Source organism: Oncorhynchus gorbuscha, linkage group LG16 (assembly GCF_021184085.1).
Source record: "Oncorhynchus gorbuscha isolate QuinsamMale2020 ecotype Even-year linkage group LG16, OgorEven_v1.0, whole genome shotgun sequence".
Classification (NCBI taxonomy): domain Eukaryota; kingdom Metazoa; phylum Chordata; class Actinopteri; order Salmoniformes; family Salmonidae; genus Oncorhynchus; species Oncorhynchus gorbuscha.
Window position 1 is genome coordinate 72,994,728 of NC_060188.1, and position 15,301 is coordinate 73,010,028.

Here is a 15,301-nt window from a genome sequence, read left to right on the forward strand (position 1 = left end):
GCCCACTGCACTGAGGCTAGGTAACACGGTCACCACTGAAATATCCATGATAATCAAACATTTCAATAAGCATTTCTCAACGGCTGGTCATGCCTTCCTCCTGGCTACTCCAACCCCGGCCAACAGCTCCACCTCCCCCGCAGCTACTTGCCCGAGCCTCCCCAGCTTCTCCTTCACCCAAATCCAGACAGCAGATGTTCTGAAAGAGCTGCAAAACTTGGACCCGTACAAATCAGCTGGACTTGACAATCTGGACCCTCTCTTTTTAAAACTATCTGCCGCCATTGTTGCAACCTCTATTACCAGCCTGTTCAACCTCTCTTTCGTATCGTCCAAGATCCCTAAAGATTGGAAAGCTGCCGCTGTCATGCCCCTCTTCAAAGGGGGGGACACCCTAAACCCAAACTGTTACAGACCTATATCCATCCTGCCCTGCCTATCTAAAGTCGTCGACTGCCAAGTTAATAAACAGATCACTGACCATTTCGAATCCCACCGTCTCCGCTGTGCAATCCGGCTTCCGAGCCAGTCACGGGTGCACCTCAGCCAAGCTCAAGGTACTAAACGATATCATAACCGCCATCGATAAAAGACAGTACTGTGCAGCCGTCCTCTTCGACCTGGTCAAGGCTTTCGACTCTGTCAATCACCGTATTCTTATCGGCAGACTCAATAGCCTCAGTTTTTCTAATGACTGCCTCGCCTGGTTCACCAACTACTTTGCAGACAGAGTTCAGCTGCCAATGAGAACTTGTTCTCAACTAGCCCTTCTGGTTAAATAAAAATAAATAAATAAATAAATAAAAAACAACAACAAAAAAAACAAACACAAATGATAGTCCCACTAAGCGCAAACCAGGTGGGATAGTATATCACTGCAGAATGCTGTGGTAGCCATGCTGGTTAAGTGTGCCTTGAATTCTAAATAAATCACAGACAGTATCATCAGCAAAGAACTCCCATGCCATCACACCTCCTCCTCCATGCTTCACGATGGGTATCACACAATAGGAGATAATCCGTTCAACTACTCTGCGTCTCACAAAGACATGGCGGTTGGAAACAAAAATCTCACATTTAGACTCATCATACCAAAGGACAGATTTTCACCGGTCTAATGTCCATTGCTCTTGTTTCTTGGTCAAAGCAAGTCTCTTCTTCTTATTGGGGTCCTTTAGTAGTGGTTTCTTTGCAGCAATTCAACCATGAAAGCCTGATTCACACAGTCTCCTCTGAACAGTTGATATTGAGATGTGTCTGTTACTTGAACTCTGTGAAGCATTTATTTGGGCTGAAATCTGAAGTGCTGTTAACTTTAATGTATCCTATGCAGCAGCGGTAACTCTGGGTCTTCTTTTCCTGTGGCGGTCCCCATGAGAGCCAGTTTCATCATAGAGCTTGATGTTTCTTTTGACTGCACTTGAAGAAACTTTCAAAGTTCTTGCCATTTTCCAGATTGACTGACCTTCATTTCTCAAAGTAAAGATGGACTGTTGATTCTCTTTGCTTATTTGAGCTGTTCTTTACATAATATGGACTTGGTATTTTACCAAATAGGTCTATATTCTGTATACCACCCCTTCTTTGTCACAACACAACTGATTGGTTCAAACGCATTATGAAGGAAAAATATTCCACAAATGAACTTTTAACAAGGCACACCTGTTCATTGAAATGCATTCCAGATGACAACCTCATGAAGCTGGTTGAGAGAATGTCAAGCGTTTGCAAATCTGTCATCAAGGCAAAGGGTGGCTACTTTGAAGAATCTCAAATATAAAACATATCTTGATTTATTTAACACTTTTTTTGGTTACTACAGGATTCCATATGTGTTATTTCATAGTTTTGATGTATTCACTATTATTCTACAATGTAGAAAATACAAAAAAAATAAGAAAAACCCTGGAATGAGTGGGTCCAAACTTTTGACTGGTCCTATTTATTTATATTTATATTTATATTTATATATATATATATATATATATATATATATATATATATATATATATATATATATATATATATATATATATATATATATATATATATATATATATATATATATATATATATATATATATATATATATATATATATATATACTACAGGGTTGGAGAGCTTTTCTACACACACAATATATTGATGAATCAAAAATAGAGTGATTTGATTAAAATACAGGTATTATATAATCATTTTAAAAATCTCTCTGTGTTTCATAATTTTCCTTCAATTCGCAAAGTGATTCCATGAATCTATATGTCAATTGATAAAAAGCGAGGGTAACAGCACCCCTCTGTGTATCCTATGCTGCCCTTCCAAGCAAAAAGGCAGTAACTGCTCATTTGGTCGAAAATGAGTTAATGTAATTTTTTGTTACATTAAATGTATGCTTAATCATGTGGACAAGTTTCCTGCCTCTATTGTGTTTTGGAGAAAATTGGGGTCGTATTAGCAGTAACTGCAAAACGTTACTGTGAAACCAAGTGAACTTACTGCCTTTTAGCTTGGTTTCAACCTGCCCTTGGCTGCAGTTACTGCGTTATACTTTGGTTTCATATAATTCTATTCTGATAGTGATGCAGTCGAACCTGTATGACACTGACTGACAGCTACACACATATACATTGCTAATCTAGGGATACAACACCAGGGCACAGCATTCCCAGGGGAAAATTATGGTTGAACTTGCTCTGAAATGCTGACATCCAGACACAGGTAAGAACTAGCTAGCTAAGTAGATCTGAGATCAATATTAATTAGTTAGCTAGCAAGCTAAGCTATCTAACTAGCTAACGATGCTACCTGCTCTCATGACAGGAGATCTGCATTTGATACTAACTTCAATCGATTAGCCATATAATGAATTGTATTCTGAAATTTCATCTGATGGTTTCTTTGAATCAGTACACCATACACACAATTTCTAGCCAGTGACAGCCACCTAGTTAAATCTGACGCGCCCCTACCAAAACGTCAAAACCTACCTAGCTAGCATAAATGTGAAGCAATAGATTTGTGCTACATGTTCCCATAAGAGACGATCGGCAGTTTATACTAGCTAGGTAGGTTGACAGTTTATACTAGCTTCAATCTATTATACCTAGAATTAATATAATCCCTATAGTTGTATTCTAACATACAATGGGTTATTTGAATCTGTAACGTTACACCACACACACAATCTCTAGCCAGCTGACGGTCAGTTGGACTTGCACCCCATACTGAATTGTCAAAAGCCACACACACTTGTTTTCCGGATGAGCACACACACATCATTGCTAGCTCATTAATAATATTTCTACTCACATGTTCAGGGTTTCTGGTTTTCTTTTATATTCCAGTATTGCATGACTGTCCCAGTCAGGAAAGTTAAAATCCCAAATTGTATCCATCACCTTTGTTGATGGCATATGTAATGTAGGAAAGTAGGAAAGTCATGCGTTTCCTAAGTCTGAATTGGGCCCATATCGAATTGTGTTAGTTTGACAATGCAAACTCTATCAGTTGAATGCATTCAATTGTACAACTGACTAGGTATCCCCCTTTCTTTTTCCCATTATCCCAAACCTTAACCCTTAACTTAACCATTCAGAATGGGTCCCTAAACTGAATGTTTTAACCCCATCCAAAACCTTAACCCTTAATGTTCTAAGTAACTTTGAAATGTTATGTGTGGAGAAATGGAATGATACTGAACCAGAGGAGTCAATCCAGGGTGTAAAAAACACTTTGAAATTTTAAATTTGGAGCAACTTTGAAATTTTACTTTGGAGAAATGTGGATAAATGTTTAATTCGGCATTGTGACTGAGAGCTTGTTGCAAGGGTTATATAGTGAGTGAATTTCCTTTCTCGTTCTCCACACAGAGCATAGCATTTGAAACCATGGGAAACCAAAGCAAAGTAAACCAAAGTAACTGCAGATTGTGTTCATGAATACCTATGTTTCACTTTTCCTGTTGAATTTGATATTTTAGATTCTGCAATCGATTTCTGTTTTCATTATCCCTTTTTACATCAACTACCATATTATTAGCATAAATGGAATAAACAGACGTTTAACCTTTGCTATGGAAATTATCTACGAGGTCAAAATACATCTATTTGCTTTTTCAACTCAAGAGTATTTGAATAGACTTACAACGGACAGAAATGTACCACAACAACAGGAGTTCTCTTTGTTTCCTGGATTGAAAAGAAATATGTTGAACCTGAAAAGCCACACTTAAACAGAACATAAAACTTATTTAGTTGGTATGGGGATTAAAAAGTGCTTAGACCCTGAAAAGAGCTTGGCTTGGTTGTTTTGTGTGTTCTGTCAGATGAGGGATTACGGCCTGTGAATGATTGAGCCAGGGAAGAGTCTGTGCAGGTGGAGACCCACAAAGAAGCAGTGCTACCGGTAGTACCCAGGGCTCCAGGCTGACTCACACATGTAGGCTCCTCTGTGGGTTATCGTGCCAGTAGACAATAACCACAACCCACATGGACAATACAAGCGGCACACAGGAAAACAGGAGAACACCTCAAAAACAAACATGGCACTCTGGTTCCTCTCCCAGCCATGCGCTGGTGCTTTGACAGAGCCTCTCTTGTCCAGGACAGGCAGAGACAATGCACAGACAATTAGCTGCAGCTCCAGAGCCAGCGCCATGGAGGGGGCCTCTCCCCATAAGCCCACTGATTAAATGGCTGTAATGTGCTCTGTGTTTTGTACCATGTTTGGCTTTTTCTGAAGCCTTTGTGTCAGGGAAACACTGATGTTCCATTGGCAGCCTCTGAAACACTGTTAAGTGTCACTGTACTAGAGGGAACCAGGGAGGCCTGGATGGGAGGCTTTGTAGAGCTGTTTGTTTGGGAGGGGCAGAGTTAGTTCAATGTGTCCAGACAAGGGCTCTCTGCCTGGCTCTGTTGATCTGTTTGTTCTCGCTTTGGATGGAACAAAACTAACTGCAGGGCATACTTTTAGAGTTCTATCATGACTTTGGTTCGTATTGTTGATTCAGGGGAGGCTCTCTCCCACCACAAAACATGGCCCTTAGGCCAAACAGAGGACATGAGAACTTGTGTGTGTCCTGAATGTCATGAGCCTTGTTCATCACTAGAGACAACGTACTTTCTTCATCCTCTGCCACCTGCCTCTCCTGTCCTCTCTGTCAATGTTTACCCTGCTCCTGTTCAACACTAAACTTCACCAAAATACTGTTGTATTGAGGGTCCAGGAGCTACTGCCCCTCCCAGGGGGTCCATGAATAATGTTTTATCACTCTGTAGAACAGTAGAGCCCAACCAGAGCCTGTTCAGGGGATAAGCAGGACAAACAGGATAACTGTCTGATTACTCTGGCTGAGCTACAATGATGACACACTCTTTAATTTCTGTGTGAATGGGATGTGGGCTTGCTCTGGTTTTAGACAGAAAAGAGAAAGTACATAGCTTTTATTTTGAAACAATTGGAAGAGGAACTTGATTGAATAACATCAATCTAATAAGGATAGGAGATGCATTGAGTAGGCCTGCATGAATAATGATCAAACTGACATCTGCTGTATCATTTACCATGACTTGATACCATAGACTGGTGCATGTTAAACCATTTTATTTTCAAGTTTCAATTTCAAGTTTTAATTAATCGTATGTACGGGATACACATGGTATACACCGTCCAATGAAGTGCTTACTTGCAGGTTACTTCTTGATAATGCAACAACATTAATGTCACGTTCTGACCTTAGGTCTGTTATTATATCTTTGTTTTAGTATGGTCCGGGCGTGAGTTGGGTGGGCAGTCTATGTTTGTTTTTCTATGTTGATTTTTGAGTTCGGCCTAGTATGTTCTCAATCAGAGGCAGCTGTCAATTGTTGTCCCAGATTGAGAATCATACTTAGGCAGCTTGTTTTCCCACTATGGGTTGTGGGTAGAACTTTTCTGTTTAGTGTGTTTTGCACCTGACGGAAGCTGTTTTGGTTGTTCTTTTGTTGCTTGTTTGATAGTGTTCAGTTGTACCATTAAAAATAATGAATACTTACCACGCTGCACCTTGGTCCTCTCTTTCTCCCGACGACAGACGTTACAATTAAGAAATAATAAAAGATACAAACATAAAGTAGATCACTCAGTAGGATATAATAAGCACTTTAAGTATATATAGTAAGGCACAATATATAGTCCAATATTTACTTGTGTTTTGGGGAAAACAGGGATCGATGACCAAGTTTTTAAATTGTGCAGTATTTAGTAATAATAATACAAGTCTGGTATCAGCAGTTGTGATGTGTTTGTGTAGCATGAATGTACTGTATGTGTGTGTGTGTGTATCTGTGTGTGTGCGTGAGTGAGTGCAGGTGGTCAGTCCAGTTCAAGTAATCAGCATCTGATGGCTTGTAGATAGAAACTGCCTCTGAGCCTTTTGGTATCAGACCTCACGCTCCGATACCGTCTGCCCAACGGTAAGGGGGTGAACAGCTTGTGGCTGGGGTGTGTGGGGTCCTTGATAATGCTGTGGGCCGTCTTCGGGCACTGTTTCGAGTAGATACCCTGGATGGGTGGGAGCACGGTCCCAGTGATGTACTGGGCCGTCTTTACCAGGATGACCTTATGGTTCTGGACTGAACAATTCCTGTACCAGGCCGTGATGCAACTGGTCAGGACACTTGATGGTGCAGTGGTAGTATTTGGAGAGAACCTGGGGTGGCATGCCAAATTTCTTCAACGGCATTAGGAAGTAGAGACGCTATTGCGCCACTCTGCTTCCAGACTCACATCAAGCATCTCCAATCCAAAATTAAATCTAGAATCGGCTTCCTATTTCGCAACAAAGCCTCCTTCAGTTATGCTGTCAAACATAGCCTCGAAAAACTGACTATCCTACTGATCCTTGACTTCGACGATGTAATTTACAAAATAGCCTCCAACACTCTACTCAGCAATTTGGATGTAGTCTATCACAGTGCCATCAGTTTTTTCACCAAAGCCCCACTGCCTCTCCATAATGTCAATATGCCTTGTCTATTGCTGTTTTGGTTAGTGATTACTGTCTTATTTCACTGTAGAGCCCCTAGCCCTGCCCAATATGCCTTAGATAGCCCTTTTGTTCCACCCCCCACACATTTGGTGATCTCACCTGGCTTAACTGGTGCCTCTAGAGACAAAACCTCTCATCATCACTCAATGCCTAGGTTTACCTCCACTGTACTCACATCCTACCATACCCTTGTCTGTACATTATGCCTTGAATCTATTCTTCCGCGCCCAGAAATCTGCTCATTTTACTCTCTGTTCTGAACGCACTAGAAGACCAGTTCTTATAGCCTTTAGCAGTATCCTACTCTTATCCTACTCTTCCTCTGTTCCTCTGGTGATGTAGAGGTTAATCCAGGCCCTGCAGCGCCTAGCTCCACTCCCACTCCCCAGGTGCTCTCATGTTGACTTCTATAGCCGTAAAAGCCTTGGTTTGATGCATGTTAAGATCAGAAAGCCTTGTCCCAAAGTTTGTTTTATTCACTGCTTTAGCACACTCTGCCAACCCTGATGTCCTAGCCGTGTCTGAATCATGGCTTCGGAAGGCCACCAAAAATGCTGAAATTTCCATCCCTAACTAGAACATCTTCCGACTGCCAAAGGGGGTGGAGTTGCAATCTACTGCAGAGATTTCTTGCAGAGTTCTGTCATACTATCCAGGTCTGTGCCCAAACAATTCGAGCTTATTTTTAAAAAAAAAATCTACCTTTCCAGAAACAAGTCTCTCACCGTTGCCGCTTGTTTATAGATCCCTCTCAGCCCCCAGCTGTGCCCTGGACACCATATGTGAATTGATTGCCCCCCATCTATCTTCAGAGTTCGTACTGTTAGGTGACCTAAACTGGGATATGCTTAACACCCCAGGCATCCTACAATCTAAGCTAGATGCCCTCAGTCTCAGACACATTATTAAGGAACCTACCAGGTACAACCCTAAATAAGTATCCCTGGGCACCCTGTAAGATATCATCCTGACAAACTTGCCCTCTAAATACACCTCTGCTGTCTTCAACCAGGATCTCAGCGATCTCTGCCTCATTGCCTGCATGCATGATGGATCCACTGTCGAACGTCCACCCCTCATCACTGTCAAACACTCCCTAAAACACTTCTGTGAGCAGGCCTTTGTAATCAACCTGGCCCGGGTATCCTTGAAGGATATTGAGCTCATCCCGTCAGTACAGGATACCTGGTTGCTCTTTAAAAGTGCTTTCCTCACCATGTTAAATACAGTGGCGCAAAAAAGTATTTAGTCAGCCACCAATTGTGCAAGTTCTCCCACTTAAAAAGATGAGAGAGGCCAGTAATTTTCAATATAGGTACACTTCAACTATGACAGAAAAAGAAAGAAAATCCAGAAAAATCACATTGTAGGATTTTTAATGAATTTATTTGCAAATTATGGTGGAAAGTAAGTAAAAACGTCTAAAAAAATGTTTTTGCTTTGTCATTATGGCTGTAACGTAACCAAACATGGAAAAAGTCAAGGGGTCTGAATACTTTTCGAAGGCACTGTACTGTATGTATATTATATTTATTGCTACTTACAGTTGAAGTTTACATACACCTTACATTTTTTTTTAAACTAAGTTTTTGATAATTCCTGACATTTAATCAGAGTAAAGATTCCCTGTCTTAGGTCAGTTAGGATCACCACTTTATTTTAAGAATGTTTTTGCTAAAAACAAACAATTTAATACATTAGATTAATGCTTTAACTTAACATTTGAGCAAACAAAGTAATAATTAGAGCTAAAATAACCATAAAAACGCAAAGTTGAGCAGGAACCGGCAAGATGGACGTCCTCCTCAGTCCCTCCATCTTACGTTTTTTTATATAAAGCCCTGTTCCCTCCCTATAAAGCTTTATTTTAGCTTACCTGCTCTCTGTCAATGCATTCAACTGACAAATACAGGTCTTAATACAACTACTTAAATGTATCCAGCGTCCTTTACATTTGTTTGTTAAACCTTGTGACTAGGGGGCAGTATTTTCATTTTTGGAAAAATAACATTCCCATAGTAAATGGGATATATTGTCCGGACAAGATGCTAGAATATGCATATAATTGAAAGCTTAGGATAGAAACACTCTAAAGTTTCCAAAACTGTAAAAATATTGTCTGTGAGTGAAAAAGAAATCCTTCTTACGCATCTCCTCTTTGGGCTGCTCCTGCCTGTTGACACGCTGCTTGGTCCGTTTGTGGTGGGTGATTCTGTAACGGTTTTCTAGGTGTGAAGGAGAGTCGGACCAAAATTCAGCGTGTAGATTGCATCCATGTTTAATGAACAAACGTAACATGAATCTAAATACAAAACCTACAAAACAATAAACGTAATGAAAACCGAAACAGCCTAATACTGGTCCACATACACACAGAACAAGGAACAAAGACACTAAGGACAATCACCCACGACAAACTCAAAGAATATGGCTGCCTAAATATGGTTCCCAATCAGAGACAACGATAAACACCTGCCTCTGATTGAGAACCACTTCAGACAGCCATAGACTTAACTAGAACACCCCACTAGCTACAATCCCAATACATACACACCACATACACAAACCCATGCCACACCCTGGCCTGACCAAATAAATAAAGATAAATACAAAATACTTCGACCAGGGCGTGACACTGTGAGTATAACAGAACTGATATTGCAGGCGAAAGCCTGAGAAAAATCCAATCCGGAAGTGACTCGTCTTTTGAAAGCTCTGCGTTCCAATGCGGCCCTATTGAGCAGTGAATGGGCTATCAACCAGATTACTTTTTCTACGTATTCCCCAAGGTGTCTACAGCATTGTGATGTAGTTTTACGCATTTATGTTGAAGAATACCCGTAAGCGGCTACATTGCGCAAGTGGTCACCTGATGGCTCTCAGAGTGATTCTCGCGTAAAATACAGAGGTAGCCATTATTCCAATCGGTCCTACTGAAATACCAATTGTCCAGGTGGATATATTATCGAATAGATATTTGAAAAACACCTTGAGGATTGATTATAAACAATGTTTGCCATGTTTCTGTTGATATTATGGAGCTAATTTGGAATATTTTTTGGTGTTTTCGTGACTGCAATTTCCGGTCGATTTCTCAGCCAAACGTGAAGAACAAACGGAGCTATTTCACCTACAAAAATAATATTTTTTGAAAAAAGGAACATTGGCTATCTAACTGGGAGTCTCGTGAGTGAAAACATCCAAAGCTCATCAAAGGTAAACAATTTAATTTGATTGCTTTTCTGATTTCCGTGACCAAGGTACCTGCTGCGAGCTGCACAAAATGCTATGCTCGGCTATCGATAAACTTACACAAATGCTTGTCTAGCTTTGGCTGTAAAACATCTTTTGAAAATCTGAGATGACAGGGTGATTCACAAAAGGCTAAGCTGTGTCTCAATATATTTCACTTGTGATTTTCATGAATAGGAATATTTTCTAGGAATATTTATGTCCGTTGCGTTATGCTAATTAGTGTCAGTCGATGATTACGCTCCCGGACCCGGGATGGGGAGTCACTGTATCTATATACGATTGCTGAAGGTGAAGCAAGACCTATTTATCATAGTGTCTGTAAGTGCTAGAGGTTGAATAACACACAACAATCCAATGTTTCCCACAGTTCTGTCAAGTTGGCTGGATGTCCTTTGGGTGGTGGACCATTCTTGATACACACAGGAAACTGTTGAGCGCAAAAACCCCAGCAACGTTGCAGTTCTTGACACACTCAAACCGGTGCACCTGGCATCAACTTCCATACCCCATTCAAAGGCACTTAAATCTCTTGTCTTGTCCATTCACCCTCTGAATGGCACATACACAATCTATTTGTCTCAAGGCTTAAAAATACTTATTTAACCTCTCCTCCCCTTAAATCTATACTGCTTAAAGTGGATTTAACAAGTGACATCAATAAGGGATCATAGCTTTCACCTGGATGTCATGGAAAGAGCAAGTGTACCTAATGTTTTGTAAACTCAGTATACTTCCTAAATCCCAATCAAGCTGGTGTTTGGTAAAAACACTTGTGTGTGAAAGAAAACAGGGGAGGGATCAGACTTCAAACCATCCTGTTTGTGGTTAAACAAGAAGGAGATATTAACGTTCATTTATGTTAATGAATTAATGTTACTTTGTATTGTTTATTTCGCTCATGTTTATTATCTAATTAACTTTGGCAATGTTAACATATGTTTCCCATTCAAATTGAATTGAGAGTAACCAAAAGAGAGGCGAAAGAGAGAGAGAGAGAGGCGACAGATAGAGAGAGAGGTGACAGAGGAAGAGAGACGCTCAATAACAAAGAATAAAGAGCAAACACATATACAGGATCAAATACAAATCTTAGAATCAACTATTAAAGACTATCAGAACCCACTGGATTCTCCAATTACCTTGAATGAGCTACAGGACAAAATAAAAACCCTCCAACCCAAAAAGGCATGTGGTGTTGATGGTATTCTTAATGAAATTATCAAATATATAGACACAAATTTCAATTGGCTATACTAAAACGTTCCCATTTTAAACAAGATATTTTGTCACGAAAAGATGCTCGACTATGCATATAATTGACTCCTTTGGAAAGACAACACTCTGACGTTTCCAAAACTGCAAAGATATTGTCTGTGAGTGCCACAGAACTAATGCTACAGGCGAAACCAAGATGAAACTTCAAACAGGAAGTGAGACAGATTTTTGAGGCGCTGTGTTCCAATGTCTCCTTATATGGCTGTGAATGGGCTAGGAACGAGCCTACAATTTCTGTCGTTTCCACAAGGTGTCTGCAGCATTGTGACGTATTTGTAGGCATATCATTGGAAGATTGACCATAAGAGACTACATTTACCAGGTGTCCGCCTGGTGTCCTCCGTCGAAATTGGTGCGTAATCTCCAGCTGCATGTATTTTCCCATGTGATTCAGAGGAGAAACCAAACTGCCACTAATGACTTATCATCGAATAGATATGTGAAAAACATCTTGAGGATTGATTCTAAACAACATTTGCCATGTTTCTGTCAATATTATGGAGTTAATTTGGAAAAAAGTTTGGCGTTTTGATGACTGAATTTTCGGGTATTTTTCTCAGCCAAACGTGATGAACAAAACGAAGCGATTTCTCCAACACAAATAATATTTTTGGAAAAACTGAACATTTGCTATCTAACTGAGAGTCTCCTCATTGAAAACATCCGAAGTTCTTCAAAGGTAAATGATTTTATTTGAATGCTTTTCTTGTTTTTGTGAAAATGGTGCCTGCTGAATGCTAGGCTTAATGCTATGCTAGCTATCAATACTCTTACACAAATGCTTGTTTTGCTATGGTTGAAAAGCATATTTTGAAAATCTGAGATGACAGTGTTGTTAACAAAAGGCTAAGCTTGAGATCCAAAAGATTTATTTAATTTCATTTGCGATTTTCATGAATAGTTAACGTTGCGTTATGGTAATGAGCTTGAGGCTATAATTACGATCCCGGATACGGGATTGCTCGTCGCAACAGGTTAACCAGTTGAAGCTAGGGGGGCGCTATTTCATTTATTGGATAAAAAACGTGTCTGTTTTAAGCGCAATATTTTGTCACAAAAAGATGCTCGACTATGCATATAATTGCCAGCTTTGGAAAGAAATCACTCTGACGTTTTCAAAGCTGCAAAGATATTATCTTTGAGTGCCCCAGAACTGATCTTACAGGCAAAACCAAGATGCAACTTCAACCAGGAAATGAGCAGGATTTTTGAGGCTCTGTTTTCCATTGTCTCCTTATATGGCTGTGAATATGCTGTGAACGAGCTTATGCGCTCTGCCGTTCCTCCAAGATGTCTGCAGCATTGTGACGTATTTGTAGGCATATCATTGGAAGATTGGCCATAAGAGACTACATTTGCCAGGGGCCCGTCCGGTGTCCTTTGTCTACGTTGGTGCGTAACTCTCAGTGGCAAAAATTTTACCATGCGATACAGACAGTGAAGTATCATTCCTGGAAGTGTGCATCATCGAAGAGATATGTGAAAAACACCTTGAGGATTGGTTCTAAACAACGTTTGCCATGTTTCAGTCGATATTATGGAGTTAATTTGGAAAACAGTTTGGCGATAACTGAATTTTCGTTTTTTTTTGGTAGCCAAACGTGACGCACCAAACGGACCGATTTCTTCTGCACAAAAAATATTTCAGGAAAAACTGAACATTGCTATCTAACTGAGAGTCTCCTCATTGAAAACATCTGAAGTTCTTCAAAGGTAAAAGATTTATTTGAATGTTTTTGCTGGTTTTTGTGAAAATATTTCCTGCTGATGCTAATGCTAAATGCTACGCTAGTTATCAGTACTGTTACACAAATGCTAGTTTGCTATGCTTGAGAAGCATATTTTTGAAAATCTGAGATGACAGTGTTGTTAACAAAAGGCTAAGCTTGAGAGTTAGCATATTAATTTCATTTAATTTGCGATTTTCATGAATAGTTAACGTTGCGTTATGGTATTGAGCTTGAGGCTATGATTACGCTACCGGATCTGGCATAGCTCCACGCAAGAAGTTAACATCATCCTTAGCTCTGGCTGTCATGTTTTGTCATATATTGTCTTGTCATTATGCTTTCCCTTCTGTTCGTTTCCCCCTGCTGGTCTTATTAGGTTCGTTCCCTTTTTCTATCCCTCTCTCTCCCCCTCCCTCTCTCTCCTCTCTCTATCGTTCCGTTCCTGCTCCCAGCTGTTCCTCATTCTCCTAACTCACTCATTTAGTCTTTTTACACCTGTTCCCTATTTTGTCTTCTGATTAGAGTCCCTATTTCTCCCCTTGTTTTCCACTTCTGTCCTTGTCGGATCCTTGTCTATTGTTCACCGTGCTGTGTTCGTGTATCGCCCTGTCGTGTCGTGTTTCCCTCAGATGCTGCGTGGTGAGCAGGTGTCTGAGTCTGCTAAGTTCAAGTGCCTTCCCGAGGCAACCTGCAGTTCAAGATCAAGTCTCCAGTCGGTTCTCGTCATTACGAGTGGAAATTGTTTTATTTGATTGTATTTTTACTTTACTGGATTAAAGACTCTGTTTTCGCCAAGTCGCTTTTGGGTCCTCATTCACCTGCATAACAGAAGGATCCGACCAAGAATGGACCCAGCGACTATGGATTCTCTCTACTCTACTCTCGAGTTCCAGGGAGCGATGCTCGGCAGACACGAGCAGGAATTGTCTGCTGCTCGGCATGCCGTTGAAACCCTGGCCGCTCAGGTCTCCGACCTCTCAGGACAGTATCAGAGTCTTCGTCTCGTGTCACCAGCTACTTCCGGTTCTTCCGAGCCTCCGGAACCTAGGGTTAATAACCCACCATGTTATTCTGGGCAGCCCACTGAGTGCCGCTCCTTTCTCACCCAGTGTGATATAGTGTTCTCTCTCCAACCCAACACATACTCAGAGAGAGAGCTCGGATTGCCTACGTCATATCACTCCTTACTGGTCGGGCTCGGCAGTGGGGCACAGCTATCTGGGAGGCAAGCGCTGAGTGTACTAACAATTATCTGAACTTTAAAGAGGAGATGATAAGGGTTTTTGATCGCTCAGTTTTTGGGAAAGAAGCTTCCTGGTCCCTGTCTTCCCTATGTCAAGGTAATCGATCCATAACGGATTACTCTATAGAGTTTCGCACTCTTGCTGCCTCCAGTAACTGGAACGAGCAGGCGTTGCTCGCTCGTTTTCTGGAGGGACTCCACGCTAAGGTTAAGGATGAGATTCTCTCTCGGGAGGTTCCATCCAGCGTGGATTCTTTGATTGAACTCGCTATTCGCATTGAACGACGGGTAGGTCTTCGTCACCGAGCTCATAGAAGAGAGCTCGCGTTAACTGTGTCTCCCCTCTCTCCGACACTACCGTCTTTCCCCACTGACTCAGGTGTTGAGCCCATGCAGCTGGGGGGTATTCGCATCTCGACTAAGGAGAGGGAACGGAGAATCACCAACCGCCTCTGTCTCTATTGCGGTTCCGCTGGTCATTTTGTCATTTCATGTCCAGTTAAAGGCCAGAGCTCATCAGTAAGCGGAGGGCGACTGATAAGCGCTACTAGACGGTCCTCTCCGTCAAGTACATGTACTACTTTACCGGTCCATCTACGCTGGACCGGATCGGCAGCTTCCTGCAGTGCATTAATAGACTCTGGGGCAGAGGGCTGTTTTATGGACGAAGCCTGGGCGCGGGAACATGACATTCCTCTCAGACAGTTAGGGAGCCCACGGTCATGTTTGCCTTGGATGGTAGTCCTCTCCCCAGTATATTATGTGAAACAC